The sequence below is a fragment of the Peromyscus californicus genome, unplaced genomic scaffold (assembly GCF_007827085.1).
Source record: "Peromyscus californicus insignis strain IS unplaced genomic scaffold, ASM782708v3 Scaffold_6__1_contigs__length_162567912, whole genome shotgun sequence".
In the NCBI taxonomy this organism is placed as follows: Eukaryota; Metazoa; Chordata; class Mammalia; order Rodentia; family Cricetidae; genus Peromyscus; species Peromyscus californicus.
The window spans coordinates 83147170-83161355 of NW_026294584.1; positions in this window are offsets into that span (position 1 = coordinate 83147170).

Here is a 14186-nt window from a genome sequence, read left to right on the forward strand (position 1 = left end):
AATCTCAGCTAATTGTTCTTGACTGAAGCAAAAGTTAAATAGTAATTTAAGTAGTCCTTTCAAAGCGTTATATATATATTTTGTTTGTTTGTTTCGAGACAGGGTTTCTCTGTGTTGTTTTGGTGCCTGTCCTGGATCTCACTCTGTAGATCAGGTTGGCCTCAAACTCACAGAGATCCGCCTGGCTCTGCCTCCCGAGTGCGGGCTTCAAAGTGTTATCTTTAATACCATTTCTATTTAATTTTATTAAAGAGCTCTACCATTTATGTGGATTCAAGCCATAATCTATAACCACACTAATCTGCTCATTTTTATAGTACTCCTTTCTGTGTCCATGTAAAGCCTGTAATCCCAGTGCTGAGAAGGTCCAGGTAGGAGGACCGCAGGTGTGAGGCCAACCACACAGTGAGACCCTCTCCCAAAGACCAAAGATATCTACGTAATTCTTTTGTGTTCTAAACTTAAGAAATGCCCTTTGTCACATACACAATGCAAAACCACACTTCTTAAAACATGAATTAAGTCAGCTCGAAGACTGTGCTCAAACACTGTAAAACCTGCCTTTCTTTCCTACATCTGACTTATCATAGTTATGTCTCAGTTTGGCCCCCTTGTCTTCCAATAATGCCATAAGGGCTTGAGTGACAACAGAGTTTGGGGGTGCTTACATACTGACTTTTTTCACCATTATCTCAGAGAAAGCTGGGTAGAAACTTCTGCTGAGTTGGGTCGTTGATTGTGATGAGATTGATAGCGGTTGGAGCTGAAATAAAGTTCTGAAGAGGCAGTTGGGACAAACGGTTTAACTCTTACCTATACTTTTGGAACAAAAAGATTTAAAGAACATTCCACAATGTTCTTTAAAAACCCCGGAGAGAAACAGCAGAAGTGTCCCATGCCAGCTTATGTGTGTAATCAGCTACACCAATGTTGGTTGCCAGGCATCCCACTGTTGTGCTCAGGTAGACCAGGTAAGAAATGGGCTTGCTGCTCTTATGGACCCACCATGTGAATGTTCCAAGATGTCTGCACGGCAGGAGGGCTGGTGGAAGGGTCAGCTCTCCATGTTGCCTCTAAGTGCATTAACTGAACTAGTGTATGGATATCTGTTAATCCAGAGACTCAAGACCAGCAGCCAGGTGACAACGCAAACCACTGCCAGGAAAAACAGCACTTCATATAGAAAACAAACATAGATTTCTTCAGGGACAGTTTTGAACCCCACCTTCTGTCCTCATCACCCAAAACCTCAAGTCAAATAAAAACTGTGCCGTCATTAGTCATACATGTCCTGATATCAAAACATGATACAACATGGAAACTGCTAACTAAATATTTTCTTTGTAATGAATGATGTACGCACCAAGAGTATCACTGAATCACTGGGATGTGGCATTTCAGTCTGGAAATCCCCATGTAACCATCTTCTAGGTTAAGAAGCAGAACACTAGCAGTGCTTCAGAAGCCTGCTGGGGGCTCCTTGAAGCAATTGTGTCGTCAGAAGTAGCCATTATGTAATGTCTAAAGCTGCACATTAATTTTGTCTATTTTTTTAATCTTCATATGTTACATCAGTTTGGCAGAAGCACTCGTTCACTCTAACTTTTATCGAGTGCCAGTTGGAACAGCTTTAGTTTCCAGTTTCCGGAATGACAACAACAAAGGTGTGTAGCTGATTCAGTTGCTAAATTGGCATTATTTTCGACTTCCAAGGACTAACTGAGTAAATAGCAATGATGACCAAATCTATTCTAGATTCAGTCAACATTATATCTTCAAGCTTTGAAAGTTTCCTCCCACCACCACCAGGCTCCCGTGCCAGGAACTAACTGTATCACTTGAGACAAGACAACACTTACCTGTCTGAGAGAAGAGACAGGGCTTGCATGACCATGGCTCTGGCCAGGAGGACCGGAGCAGCAGCAGCTACTCTCCTTAAAGGTCATGAGGGCTTACAAAGGCTGCTGCCTGCTTCCCTGGTGTTACTCTCCCAAAGGAGCTCTTTTCCACAGCCATGGTAACTCGAAAACAAGATTTTGTTCAGGTCTCAACAAAGAAGGATAAAAAGAATCTGGACTACCAGCCCCCCTCCCCCCTTTATTTTATGTGTGTTCTAGTCAGCACAGAAATATAGCAAGACAATGTGCTTGTTCACTAGAACTAGTAGAAAATTCCTTAAAATAAGAAACTTAGAGATTTATGAGTTAATAGGAGAAAATTTCCACTAAATACATGTTTGTTTTTCTTCACGCTGTTTATATGTCATTTCTGATATGAACAGATACAGGATAATTATTTTTAATATTTTGTTTTTATTTTATGTGTAAGAGTATTTTGCCTACATGCATATATGTACACCATGTCTGTGCAGTGCCCAAGGAGGCCAGAAGCAGGCATCAAATCCCCTGAAACTGGAGTTTCAGACATTTGTGAACTGCCATATCAGAGCTGGGAACAGAACTTGGATCCTCTACAAGAACAGCAAGTGCTCCTAACCATTGAACTATGTCTCCAGCTCCATAAAAGGTATAAATAAGCCAGGCGGTGGTGGCGCACGCCTTTAATCCCAGCACTTGGGAGGCAGAGCCAGGCGGATCTCTGTGAGTTCGAGGCCAGCCTGGGCTGCCAAGTGAGTTCCAGGAAAGGCGCAAAACTACACAGAGAAACCCTGTCTCGAAAAACCAAAAAAATAAAAAAAATAAAAAAAAATAAAAAAATAAAATAAAATAAAATAAAATATGTTTTGAGTACACATAAAGAACTAAATCATCAATACTAGCAATTTTTATTTTGGTGTGTGTGTGTGTGTGTGTGTGTGTGTGTGTGTGTGTGTGTGTGTGTGTGTGGTGTTTATGTACCTATTTGAGTGTGTGCATTCATGCTCATGTGAATGTGGCCAGTTTGGTTAAATCAGTGAGTTCCAACTTCAGTGAGAAACCCTGTCCCCAAAATAAGGTGGAAAACAATGGAGGAAAAAACCTTCATGTTAACCTCTGGCCTACATTCCCTGCCCTCCCCCCGCCAAATGACTAAAGGGACTTGGTGGTATGAGGTGATGCTAAACCACTATTCTTGCTGTTTACATAAGAAGCATATTAAAACAGACAATACAATAAGACAATGAATAACAGACAATAAAATGGTAGCTGTGACCATTGCTATTGATATTCCTAGTACATCACTGTCATGGAACTGAGCTGGTTCCTACACAATGAGCCGGTTAGTCATTTAAACCAAGCGGTCCAGCAAGCAATTAAAATTCTTCTTCACCTGTTAGTTTTTCATCTTCATCAGCATCTAACATGTATCAGTCTTCTGGAATTTAAATAAATATATGTCACGTAAATACAAACATGGTATAGTTCTGGTAAGAATGGTTACTGAAAGATACATATAAAACTTTGAAGGAGTCACAGTCCAGAGCCCACAAAATGAACTATGGCACCATCTGCTGGACACCTAAGTAAACAGCACTTCTGAGGCCACTGGACTTAGGGAAAGGGAAGTGGGATCAAATCAACATTACAGCTGATCATGGAGGAGAGTGCTCCAAGACACAAACAATGCTCGTTTCAAATTTTAAGATTTCCCCCTCCACAATTAGGACAGAAATCCTTTTAAATGTTACATCTTTTTCCTATTCTGAAAAAATAAATAACGCAAACAAATTACCATTCTGTGGTAAAGCTGACATTTGAACTTGGAATCTTTTACTTTTGACTCTCAAGTGTGGAGTGTTGTGATCAAAGTACATCAGGTGCATTTAGTTAGAGGTCTAGTTACCATAGACATGAATAGAAACACTCAAGATGGTAAATTTTAGTAGCAGATGTTGTGCAAGGACTAGACATAAAAAAACATGTAAAATAAAAAAGCTCTCAAAACAACTGCGCACCCTCACACACCCCATTGTGCTCACCAAGATATCTGAGGCTTTCCCCTTGTACCTTCTTCAAACATAGACCATCATGTTTTTATACAAAAGTTAGTACCCAAAATGCAAGTTATTAGAATATTGTAAGAGTTCATTAATGGAGCAGTAAGAGTGAAAGTGTCTTATGTTATACGACAAATGCAATAAAAATGCTGTATGTATACACATGCTTACAGATAAATGGCTGCTTTACAAAAAAGTGACAATTTTGGTTACCTACAATAATTCTTTTAATCAAACTTTGTCCCCCAAAGTGCTAAAAATTCAATAGTTGGCAAAACTAGAGAATAAGTATATAAAGAAGGTCTTTTTTTCCCATAGGAGCTCATTTAAATAGAGTGTTGTATGTTTTGTCATGAAAACATCTTAGTTCAGATGCCAGAAATATGGTGAGAATTGTCTATTTGAATTCTTGACCCCAAACTTCCTGAGGGTTAGAAGATGAAGACCTTAACCACAGTCTGCCAAGACACTAATGGTTGGCATAGTCAAAACTGCTGTGAAGGGTCTGCTGCCATGCCACTATTCCTGGGTTCTCAAGAGACCAAAAATGGCTCCCAGATATGCTGGGAACAGAATTTCTTGATCTATGTGTGCTCTGCCCCAATTCCTCAGTCACAGGACTTCAGGGAAGCTCAAAATTAATTCTCTACATGAGAAGGGATATGAAAAATAATTACCAGCAACGTGTGAGCTGCTAAGTCAAACTTCTTGTTACTGTCAAGCGACCTCTAGCTGGTGGTCCACTTCCAGGAGCTGCGTTCTCTGTATGATCCAGATTATCAGGGCTACAAATGCAAACTGGAAAAGAGCACAAACTCTTTAAATTATTATGAAAAGGAAGCAAAAGTACAAACTTGCTTGTGGTACTGCCCTTTTCTCCAATAACACTGAGAACAAAATAGTTTGTGTACAGGTGTGTTCACAAATGCACATGAATGTGTGTGTGTGTGTGTGTGTGTGTGTGTGTGTGTGTGTGTGTGTGTGTGTGTGAATGTCTCTATGAGAATGTGTGTGGAGGCCAGAGGCACCTGGTTGTCATTGTCTTCTTCTTCTTCTTCTTCTTCTTCTTCTTCTTCTTCTTCTTCTTCTTCTTCTTCTTCTTCTTCTTCTTCTTCTTCTTCTTCTTCTTGTTCTTCTTGTTCTTCTTATTCTTCTTGTTCTCTCCTCCTCCTCCTCCTCCTCCTCCTCCTCCTCCTCCTCCTCCTCCTCCTCCTCCTCCTCCTCCTCCTCCTTCTCCTCCTCCTCCTCCTCCTGTAGGATGGGAACTTTCCAAGTAGGCTAGGCTAGTTGGCTGACTAGTGAGTCCTGGGATCCACTTGTTTCTACCTATGCAGAGCTGGGATTACACAGATGTCCACTAAACCTGGATTTTTCTTTTGTTTGGTGTGGGGGGTGGGTTACTTTATGCTTCCCTCCCTTCCTTCCTTCCTTCCAACTTTTCTTTCTTTTGAGTGCACGTGTGTGTGTGTGTGTGTGTGTGTGTGTGTGTGTGTGTGTGTGTGTGTGTGTGTGTATTTTGAGACAGGATCTCATTATGTACCTCTGGCTGGACTGGAAATCACTATGTAGACCAGATTGACCTTGAACTCACAGAGTTTCACCTGTCTCCACAGAGATTATTGGTGTGCACTACCATATCTGGCCATGCCTAGGATTTTAAAAAGGGTTCTGAGAATCACAATCAGATTACAAATACTTTACCAACCCAGCTATCACCCCTTAAGAAGATGTTTATGGCTTAAAATGTTTCTTTTATTAAAATTAAGATATTTTTATAAATACCACCATAATGTAAGCATATGGTATCAAATAGCTCCCAACAATGGATAGGAAATACTAGCGATCCACGGAAATGATTAGCAATATCATCCTCTAGGATGTCCTGTCATTTGAACTTACTGTCTTTATTCAGCTTTCTGGTATAGGTATGATTAGTTGGATTCTGTAACTCTTGCCTTTCTCTTGACATAAGAGACAACTCAGGAAGGCAGTCTACTCATTGACGCTGGCTCCAGAAAGAGATTGACCTTTTTTAGGCTTTCACTGGATGTACAATCAGAATAAAAGAAGTGTGTTTTAAATTTTAAGAAAGTATTTTTTATGTTGTATATACACCTTTTGACTATATGTGTGCTTGTATACCATGTATGCGCAGGAACCTACAATGTAAGAAGAGGCATCAGAGCCCCCCAAAACTGGAGTTACAGTTGCTCATGAGCTGCCATGTTGGTGCAGAGAATTGAATCTGAGTCGTCTGAAAGAATAACCAGTGTTTCTTTTTTTCCACTGAGTCCATCTCTCCAGCCCAAATAGGGAACTTCTAAAGTCTTATTTTGGTTAAAAAAAAAATGGAAATTTTGTCCTAACCAACCCCTAACCTTTCTGGTGAATTCATTATAAAGTGTTTTCATGTAGAAATTCTTTTTCTCTTCTAGCACTCAACATTTCTTCACAAAAAGGTCTACATGAAAAAAAAAAAAAACAGAAACCACCAACGAAAAAACCCTAAACGACTGAGACTGAAAAAAAAATCAAGTTATAATTACTCACTGGACACACTAAATGTTTTATAAGACAGAGAAGAAAAGCTCAAGCCTCGGGAGGTGTGGAAGAATGGAGAGAGCATCAAGCACTAAGACCATTCCAATCTGTTCTCTCTGGAAGGGGAAAATCAACACCACCCTGAAAGCTGCTGTGATGATCACTTGAAACTCAGAGTGATCTCTGAGTCTCTCTCCAACCTGGCAGGCTAGAAGACAGCATGGGTTAACTCCTGCACCCGACTGTCCCACAAAACACCTTTAAATGTCATCCACAGTCTAGACACAGACAAAATGAAGTCAAAGATAACAAGGTTCTTTAAAACTGACTACTTGTGACAGTCCCTCTGAAACCAGTGACTCAGCTAAATTAATCAGAGCGAAACAGGAAGAGAGAAGAGAGTGGAAGGCGTAATGGCAGGCCTCACTGGGACAGAAATAACCTACTACCTGACTATAGGTGTTCCGATGAGAGGTGACCTAACAACCATAGACTCTTGACTTGCAGTATACTGACATATATCTTTGAGACTATATTTTGTATATGTACACGCTATGATACAGCTCAACCCTAGGCTGAACAGAATTGAGTTATGTTAAACTAATACCCAAGCCAGACTTGCCACATGAAATTTAACTGGCTAAGACCAAGACAACTAAAAGGGCACATGTAAACTCAATATTACAGCTTGGTCTCACTTGTTGTACAACTCTTGTTAATAGTTTTAGTGTCATAATACATGGTGGTCGAGAATTAAGAATGCAGACAAAAGGGGAGTTGACTTAGAGAAGGAAGTCCTTCTTGTAAACTGGCCTTTGGGTGGCATTGAGGAACGTGATCAGTAAAATACTCTTCCCATTGATTAAAAAAAGCCTCTCCTAACTCTTAAGGCTGGCTCTCTGTGCCAATATTGTTTGCATACGTAATAAGATTAATGTCAAGTATCAGCTTTTCTTCTGGGAACCTAAAGTATGGGCACATGTCATGCAAAGACAACTAAATGCCTGCACCTAGTGAAAAGCCTTGGTGCTGCATCTCTAACAGCTTTCCTAGGCAAAACCATGATGTATCTGGTGGTGTGTTCTCACTAATGGGTATGCTGCTTGCTCTCTGTGTCCCCTTCTGGGATGGATAGATCATGATGTTTCGAACCACTCATTTAAAAAGTAAAAAGTTTAAGGTAATTTAAGACTTAAAGAAATGTTCATGCATGTCCTCAACTCAGCTTCCACTTACAATAACACAACAGAGCTGCATCTACATAAAACTTAGGTCTTTTCAAAGACCTTGTTTGTTTTCTAACTAAAGAACCCAGAGAAAAAGGACCAAAAATACTTTAAATTATATTTTTCCTTATTTTTTGAGATTATAATATAATTACATGATTTCCCCTTTCCCTTTCCTCCCCCCCAAAATATCTGGTGTACCCTTTTTAAAAAATCTTTTGAATTCATAACCTTTTTTCCTTTATTTTTATTTTATTTTATTTGTGTGTGTGTGTGTGTGTGTGTGTGTGTGTGTGTGTGTGTTCCTAAATACAAATAAAACCTGCTTAGTCTGAATAATGTTACTTGTATGTATGTTTTCAGGGCTAACAATTTGGTATTGGACAATCAGTTGGTGTGCCCCTCACTGGGGAAGACTATTTCTCCTGATCTCAGCATTCTTTAGCTTCCTGTAGTTCTTTGTCTAGGGTTGAGGCCTCATGAGCGTTTCCACACTAAAATGCTTCCAAAGAAAACAAAAATACAAAATAAAAACTTAGCATTCTCTCCACTTTCCACTGATAGCTCCCAGTTGATACCGAGTCACATCCTTTCCTTTATTGCTGTGAGCTGAAATCTACCCATTTTCTGCGAAGCAACACTGAGCTTTCTCTAGATTGAAAGAGACTTCTTATATGGGGAGAGTTTCGTCTTCTTTTTCCAACTCTCCTTGCTTCTACCAGATAGGAGGCTGGGCCAGTATTTGAGAATAAACAGATCTCTAATATATTTCTTGATTTTGTTCCACAGATATCATAACTCTGCCAATTTCCAGGTGCTGTGCAAGGCAGTAGGAATACAGTGCCTTAGAAAGCTTATTGTTCATGTAAGGTACACAGAGGCTAATCAAGTCAGTTATACAGTGAGACAGGACTCTAGGGTGACTCCAAGGCTTGTTACTTCAGTAATGACTAGAAGCTGAGGAAAGAGCAGAATGTGATGGGACTAAGGATGTTATTTTAAACACACTAAGTATGAGATGTCTGTTAGATTATCATTCAAGTGGCGAGTTAATAGAAGATAGAATTTAAAATTTAGGAATTAATGGAATAGAGGAGCAAATATGGTTTCTTTGAATATGGGAAAGGGAAGGGATGTGATAGCTGGTGTGTGTGTGTATGATTAGGTCACATGACAACCCAATAGAGAAAGGAAAATCTAAAGAAGAATGAGAGGCCGTTAACTAAGGACATAGAAAATCAGAAAAAGTGTGAAATTATGAAAAGTAAGAGTTTATGTAAATGAAGCAGAATCCTATTGAAAGGTGAATCAGTGGAGCCTCATGGAGGGGTACACAGGAGAACCAAGTAAGACATGGAAAAAATTGCAAATAGTAGGTCCGCTTCCTCTCTGTGAATTTTGTCTTCTTCTCCATTGGCTTCTTCTCATTTCCATAGTCTTCCATTCATGTTTTTCTCTCATTTTCATCTCTCAAATTGTTTTCTTTCCAAGAAACCTTCTTGATCTTCTCTCTTGTCCTCACCACTAAGCTTCTTAAAGGAATAAACTATATGTCAGCTGATTCTTACTTTTCACTATCTCCCCAATCTAATTATTATCCATCATGATGCCAAAATTCCACATAGTTTTAACCGCTAAACACATTTATAGTTGTTCCTCAGTATCTATAGGTAGTTGTTTCTAGGACCATCCACACTTGCCCAGGTCAGCTGATGAGTAAAGCTCTTATATAAAAATAGCATGGGATTTATATATAACTCATGCAATCTTCTCACTTGAATCATTCCTAGGTTCTCTAATACATAACAGTGTAAATGCTATGTAAATCATTGCTATAACATATAAATACATATTTCCTGTATGATGGGAAGAGTCTACATATGCTCAGTAAAGATGTAGTTGGTTTTTTAAAAAAGTATTTCCAGGCTGTGGTTGTTTGATGTGAAACCTGTGAGATAGTGGATTTAGTTCCTGTCTCCTCACGCCTTATATACCTTTCTCTGTCCAGCCATATTACTTCTTTGCTTGTGCTGGGATTAAAGGTGTGTGACTTCCAAGTACTGGGATTAAAGGTGTATGCTACCATTGCCTGTCTCTGTTTCTCTCCTAGACTGAATCAATCTCATGTAGTCCAGGGTGGCTTTGAACTCACAGAGATCCAGAAGGGTTGCTGCCTCTGGAGTGCTAGGATTAAATGTATGCCCCTACTGCCTGGCCTCTATGTTTAATCTAGTGGCTTGTTCTGTTCTCTGATCTTCAGGCAAATTTTATTAGAGTACAACAAAATATCACCACAGAAAACTTTTAATTGGGGCTGGAATATAGTTCAGAGGTTTAGTTTATTATCATCATGGTGGGAAATATGGTGGCATACAGGCAGCTATGGTGCTGGGGAGGTAGCCAAGAGTTCTACATCTTGGTACACAGGTGACAGAAGGAGACTGTGTGCCACACTGGTCATAGCTTGAGCATGTGAGACCTCAAAGCCTGCCCCTGCAGTGACACACTTCCTTCAATAAGGCCACACCTCCTAATAGTGCTACTCCCTATGAGCCAACCATTCAAACACATGAGGCTGTGGAGGCCATTCCTATTTAAACCATTACAGTTTGTTGAACCTCTAAAGCTCAAGCATGCACTCTTGTTCCCTTGCTCTAGTCCATGTTCTATTTCAGAGCTTGGTAGTTTTTTTCTAAACTTTTATAAATGCATATGTTATATGTTGAACATAGTGCTCCTCAATGCACAGTAAGCAGTTTATACTTTTCTAAAGTTAGACAAGGTAGAGACAGAATATTGGTGCATAAATATGTACTCTCCTTATAGACATACCTAACAAGATCAGTTGAAAACAAATGAGTATCTCTTACCTCAGATTTTTAAGAATATGATATAAACTTCACTTCATTAAAGGAAGCTGTAAATTACACTAGTTGGGAAAAATTGTTGAAGTATATTGAAAATGTGAAATAACCTATAATATGGAATAATATATTATGATTTTGCATGTTTTAACCAGACTAGGTATAATGAAAAACTTTCTGAAAGTGATAAAACATGGTGAACACATTTAATTCCACTGAATTCTAAACTTAAATGATTAAATTTAAATTTTTGTTATATATATTTTATCAAAATTATGAAAAAGTACCAAAAAGCTTTCAGCAATATATGTAAGATTATCAGAATTTTAGGTTGGAACTCAGAATTAACCTCATTATATAAAATTGTCATAGATGCCACACAAATAGAAGTCACAATTAAGGCAGCTGAAATCATGTCATGATAGAGGGAACAACAAATTCAGATCTGACTCAGACAATCCAAACAGTGAGATCAGACTTGTAGTAGATTATATACTATATGCATATCTCTACTTACTTTTAGTATACCTTATTATATGAATAAATAAGGTCAAGTTCTCTAGATTAAATCATAACTTCTCCAGCACCACTTGGCATTAATGGTTCTTTACAATTTGAAATTACCTAGGAGATTGTACCTTTAGACCTATCTGTAAGGGGTTTTCTGGGAGTTTGATTAAGGAGGGAAGACTCACTGCAAATATGGGCAGCTCCATGCCAGGAGCTGAGGGCCTAGAATGAATAAAAATAGAAAAAGAGAAAGTGAGATAACTACCAGCATTCATCTTTCTCCCATTCCTGTCTGCAGATATCATATGACTAGCTTTTACACATTCCTACTGCTGTGCTGTCTCTGAATAATGGACTATATGATCTCAAACCCGAACCCCAAACAAATCTTTTTTGTCTTAAAAGTTGATACTTATTAGCATGTGTACCTCCTTCTCTCTCTAGAGAGAGTGGGATGGGAGGACAGAGAAAGAAGAGAGAGGGGAAAGATAGAAAATAGAGTGGAGAAAGAGGGAGGAGATGTAGGGAGAGGGCTAGGAGAAAGAAGAGGGACTCAGAGGAGAAGGAGAGAGAAGAGTGAATGGACAGAAAAAGACTAGAGAAAGGGGAAGAACAGAGTTAGGAGAGCTAGGCAGGGGAGAGAACGAGTATACATAGAGGAGAGAAAGGGAGAGAGAGTAAATGAAAGGAGGGAGAGGATGGGGAGATATAGGAGAGAGGGAGAGGACAGAGGGATGAGAGGAAGAGAGATGAGAGAGAAAGAAAGAGAGACTCATTTGAGAGAGGAAGATATAGATGAAAGAGAGAATATAGAGAAAGAGAAGAGAGAGGATGGAAAGAGAGGAGAGAGAAAGAGAGACAAAGAATGGAGAGAGAGTACACAGAGAAAGAGGAGAGAGAGGGAGAAAGGATGGAGAGAGAAGAGAGAAAAGAGAGAGAGAAAGAGAGGACAAAGAATGGAGAGAGTACACAGAGAGGGGGTAGATACAGAGAGGGGAAAGGAGAGTAAAAAGAGTGGAGAAAGGGGACATTGAGATAGAGGGGAGAGAGGGAGGGCAGGTAGAAAGGGGATGGTGAGGACAGACAGTGAATGGGTATGAAAAGAGAGAGAAAAAGGAGCAAAGAGTGGAGAGAGAGGGAGAGATAAGGAAGAGGAGAGAGGGAGAAAGAGGAGAAGCATAGAAGAGGGAGAGGAGAGATAGGAATGAGTAGAGAGACACAGGGGACAGAGAGAGTGGGGAGAGAGACTGGCTAGAGAGAGAGAGAAAAAGGATAGAAGGAGAGAGAGAGAGAAAGAGAGACAGAGGAGAAAGGGGAGAATGAGAGAGAAGAGAGGAGGGAGAGAGAAGGTGAAGAGTGTGAGGAGAGAGATGGGAGAGAGAAGAGGGACTCAGAGGAGAAGGAGAGCAAAGAGTGAATGGACAGAAAAAGACTACAGAAAGGGGAAAAACAGAGTTAGGAGAGTTACTGTGGGATGTCTTTCTGTAGCTATGAATATGTGTTGCTCTGATTGGTTGATAAATAAAGCTGCATTGGCCTATGGCAGGGAAGGATGGAGCCAGGTGGGAAAGTCCAAGGGAGATAGTGAAAGAAAGACGAGGCAGGAGACGTCATCCCACCATCCAGGGAACAGCATGTAATGGCACACAGGTAAAGCCATGGAACACGTGGCAACATATAGATTAATAGAAATGGCCTGAGTTTAGTTATAAGAGCTATCTAACAAGAAGCCTGAGCCATTAGGCTATACAGTTTGTAAGTAATATAAGCCTCTGTGTATTTACTTGTCCCAGTGGCTGCAGGATGCCTGTGGGAGAGATTCATCCCAACCATAGGGCTGGGCAGGATGGGGTGAAACACCTGACTGCAAATGGCACACAGAAACAGAGCCACACTAGGCTTCCTAGTCTCGCAGTCTCATACTGGGAGCAGCATAGAGACTCATCTCACAAGATGGAGACAGAGCTGGCCATCAACTGCCATGAGCTAAACAGCATGGCAGATTCCTGTCACAGTACACAGTGGTGTCTCCAAACTGCACTGCACACTGCATTGTGGATTTACATTTGGCTAGTACAGAAAAAAAGAGGCTTCTGGGCTACACACTGCTGGATGGAGGCATGGACCCACTGTCTCCCAGAGTCAGCAGAGAGCATGACTCCCAGAACTGGAGGTAAATTACCTCTGCCATGTTGAAAAGCTGAAATGGGTGGAGTCAGCAGCCAAGGTTACCACTTCGGTCCTAAACATGTAGTTTAGCAGTTTAAAAACTCTCCTGGTCAGAGAAGGATTATAGATTCACAATAAGTCAGATTCAGATGAAATAAAACTCTAAATGGTTTACATTATATGTAAAAATGTACATAGGCCTGGAAGAGAGAGGAAAAGGAGTATATGTAGTTATATAAAGAAATAGATAGTTTTAAAATACAGTCTTTAAAGAGGGAATAAAAGCTGGGCAGTGGGCACCTTTAATCCTAGCACTCGGGAGGCAGAGCCAGGTGGATCTCTGTGAGTTTGAGGCTAGCCTGGTCTACAGAGCGAGATCCAGGACAGGCACCAAAACAATGCAGAGAAACTCTGTCTCGAAAAGAGAGAGAGAAAAAAGAGAAAGAATAAAAGTAATATAAAAAGTAAGCCACATAAAGATGGAAATCACACAGAGACTCTGGATTATATTGTCTTTAGGATTTTTAACTGCAGAGAGACATTTTATTGTAAAGGGTGCTGAGTTAAACCATATCTATATATATCTATATCTATCTATCTATCTATATATATTTTAAAGGTATCTTGATTTTAAAATTTATGTCTAAGGATACGTTGTTTTGGAAAAGAGGTCCTGCTATTGTTTCCACAGACGATGAGAACTTGTGGATTGCTTCCAGGCTAATATGGTTTGATCAGCCAAGATCCCCTGAGAGGTCTCCAGGTGATCCAACATCCAGAACAGCTTCAAGGACACTGGCGCAGACAATATAGCATTGCAGACTACTCCAGTCAGGACTTGACCATAATTCTTAATTTTTTCAGGATCCCCATAAGATTTCCAGAGCGAGCCCTCAGCCAGCAGGAAGTAGTATGAGAAGCTACACCCAAATTCCCAAA